The sequence below is a fragment of the Limulus polyphemus genome, unplaced genomic scaffold (assembly GCF_000517525.1).
Source record: "Limulus polyphemus unplaced genomic scaffold, Limulus_polyphemus-2.1.2 Scaffold2872, whole genome shotgun sequence".
In the NCBI taxonomy this organism is placed as follows: domain Eukaryota; kingdom Metazoa; phylum Arthropoda; class Merostomata; order Xiphosura; family Limulidae; genus Limulus; species Limulus polyphemus.
Genome location: NW_013668482.1, coordinates 96,376 through 99,839, shown reverse-complemented (window position 1 = coordinate 99,839; position 3,464 = coordinate 96,376). Strand labels below are relative to the sequence as shown.

The following is a 3,464-nucleotide window of genomic DNA, read 5'->3' as shown; positions in this document are numbered from 1 at the left end:
GTTCCGAATATAACTTTACCGATACACTCAACTTCAACAATCGCGCTAAACAAACGCTATAACAATGAACGTCAATAATACTTCTGACTGCAGTTCAATTACTCACTGTCTCCACACACATTACATTAATCTCCCCGCGTCACGTTTTCCCCCCTCTTATATATACCAGCCTACCCTATCTAGTAAATACTAGAGCATTCGCCAAAGTACAGGATAGTTCTAGAACGTGGCGTCACGGTAGTCATGTGCTCGCTGACGCAACAATATTTCGGACAAAAAGCTACTCTTATATTCTCTGCAGGAAGCTGTCACTAATTTTAAACTAGGCCTCGTATTTTGTTTTACCCACCATCATGCCTCATGTTGAAAAAAATATTCGGCCTTGCTAACTAATGAATGAATATTTGCCGTAAAATTCTTATCAATGCTATGAGTGTATCAATCAGTTTGGCCGCCAATTTTGATTTCATTTCTTTAAGTCGCACGTTCAATCCTTTTTTGACCACACCTTTTTTTCACACCTAAGGTATTTTTGATTAGATAGGCTTATTCTAGCATGACGATAAGTTATTATGCTTTTGAGATTTTATTGTTTCAGAAATAGTTTTTATACTACTAGAATGTTTGAATAAATGGCACGACCTAGTGGTTAGGGTATGCGGCTCACAATCTATGGGTTGTAGGATCGAAACCCGTCGTCGAACATCTCTACTCTACTCGCTCGTTCGTTCAGTTATGAGGGCATTATAATGTGACAGTCAATTCCACTATTCGTCAGTAAAATGAGTTGACGGTGAGTTGTATTGACTAGCTACTTTACCTTTAGTCTATCATTTCAAAATTATGGGCGGCTAGTGCAGATAGTCGTAGCGTAGCTTTTTCGTGAAATTCAACAACAAACAATCATGCAATTAGTTTACATGAAAATTATCTCTCCAATGGCTCAGTGGTAAGTCTAAGAGCTCATAACGCTAAAAATTAGGTTTCGATACCTGTGTTGGATAGAGCATAGATAGACACTGTGCAGCTTTGCGCTTAACAACAAACATAAAATTACAAATAATAAATAAAGTAATCAATAGATGGCGCTGCAAAATATAAATTTCCAAGTATTACGTATTTTGTTTGTTGGTGGTTAAGCGCAAAGCTACACAATAGCCTGTCTATCTGTGCTCTGATCATCGCGGAATCGAAACCCGATGTTTAATGTTATGAACCCCAAGACTTTCCGCTTAGTCACCGAGGGGAGGAGGGCGCACGTATTTTCAAATGAGACTACTCCCGATTGATTCTATAGACTATAGAGCATCATGTGAAGAAGTAAAGTAAAACCTGGTAATCCTCCAGGCCTCAAACAACTCAACTTAAAGTTGTTAAAGAATCAACAATATTAAAACAATTACTTATTATAGACGCAAAACGTATCTGTTACTACTATTGTACCCAACAGTTGTTTATTTTTCTTTCATTATGAGTAAGTAATACATCTAACCGGGTATGTACTTTTGTGACGATTTAAAGTATTCCTCGAAATAAATTATCCACTGGATAAACATAATAAATGATGAAAATTGGTAAGCCTCCCCCCAAAAAAAAAATCAATAATAAAAAATAAAGTTAACAATAGATAAAGCGTTTTGCTTTATTTTATGTTGAATAATGAACAAATTTTAAATATTTTGATTAATCCAGGTTCGACTGTGGCCACATAACGTGAAGCTGTCAGTTAGTTTCATATCCTCGTTTTTATTTCCAATAAAAAAAAAAATCATACTATAATTTTTGTAAGTAAATTTAATTACGATTGATATATAGATGTATTGGATATGCCACTATATATTTGCAGTTGATGTTAGGCTTACATAGTAGTTCAACCAAACAACACCCTCATGACTTCTTCTTGGAAGCGGTCACGTGCATTAACCAAGAAAGTTTCTCCCACATGGACACCATTTTTGCCGCCATTGTCTGTAATAGAGTAACGCATGGCCGCCACTAACGTTGGATGACCTTGAAGCCTGGGCACGGCGTCGTGGGGTAGGAGGGAACAAAGTCGAGAAATACTGCTCGTGCATATATACATATATGTGTGTGTGTGTGTATGTACATACACAAGTAGACAGGAAGAATGTTAGCTTGCAAAGGGAGACAAGAAGACCAAGGGGTTTAGTTTCCTTTCCACGGCGTCTTCATCCATGTTTGATAACCCTAGTCTGTGTACCACTTCGAAGGTCCATCACACACTCCTGTCTTAACTAGTCGTTGCGTGGGTTTGTTGCAGGGCCAACAAGTTTCTGCTGTCAGGTTTTAGTTATCCGGTTAATACTTCCACCAGACTAACCTCAACAGCTCATTTTGTTTTAAGTTCAACTTTTAACTTGAGAGGGTAACCTTTTAACACGACAAAGGGTAAAATAAAGGTAAGTTACTGATATTTAAAACAGTCTTGTCAACAAAGCTATATTTAATAACAAGTTTGCATACGCTCACAAACAAAGAAATTAACATAAATTTTATAATAACATGAATATCTTACAGGGGTAATAGTAATATTTACATTGGATGAAAGTTTATTTAGCAAAAATATTATTTGTAGGAATTGATATTTACAAAAAGCGTTCAACAGGCCCACGTTTGTCAGTACTAAAAGGGTTTTATAATTACTAATATTACTTTTCACGTCAGACTTGGAAAACATACCGAGGATGAGGATATAATTTGATGCTGTATTAATAACAATGAAATCGGTTGATAATTGGTTTCATTCTTTTCGTAGATGTTTAGTAAAACAAACTGTAGTGTATCATCGCTGTATGTAAATAATGAGGTCTGAGGAAATAACACTGGCAGCATATACCGGTAGTTACCGAAATAAAGTAATTCTTTTCAAATTAAGAGTAAATAAAACATTCCAAAATGTTTTTGTTAAATCGATACCGTTACTTTTTGTTTTTTAAATGCACTTTGATATAGACACTGCTTATGCTTACTCCACCGTGAGTAATGTAATTGTATATGCTATTTATCGAATATTATTATTGGTTTAAAGTTTCTGTTGTACAAGATTGTGCGTCACCTTTCAAGACATTCGTTTCAATACTCTGATTGGAGTTAAAATCAAGTTGAGATTTGAGTGGTTAATTCGTCTGAACTCTGTGTTTACACTGAAAATGAGCCCTCCCGAACTAAAACTTTAAAAGAGGATTTGTTTGCTTTTGGGCGTAAAGCTACATAGTATGCTATATGTATTGTGCCCACTGCAGGTATAGAATCTCGAATTTTGCGTTAAAGGCCCACAAAATTGACAGTCTTGGCGTGCTATACAGTGGCGCATGCGTAGAGTTTGTGAAATATCTACTACACACCCTTCTTGATTTTTTAAAATTGCAAAAAAGTAATAATCTGTTCTGGCACTAGCAATTAGCAATACCAGACTAAATTTGGTGTAACCGATTAACTCGGGC

The 3,464-nt window shown here is 35.9% G+C and overlaps 1 protein-coding gene across 4 annotated transcripts in view; it reads left to right on the top strand.

Moving 5' to 3' along the window:
- The first annotated feature begins 1,990 nt into the window (after positions 1–1,990).
- The window catches only part of LOC106468099 (C-terminal-binding protein-like), a 49,843-nt gene continuing 48,369 nt past the window's right edge, over positions 1,991–3,464 (top strand). For 2 of the 4 annotated variants that reach the window (XM_013928512.2, XM_013928507.2), the window contains exon 1: positions 1,991–2,420. The gene's annotated coding sequence lies outside the window, so the exon portion shown is untranslated. The remainder of the gene's footprint in view (positions 2,421–3,464) is intronic. The other 2 variants (XM_013928509.2, XM_013928504.2) reach the window with 1 other exon arrangement.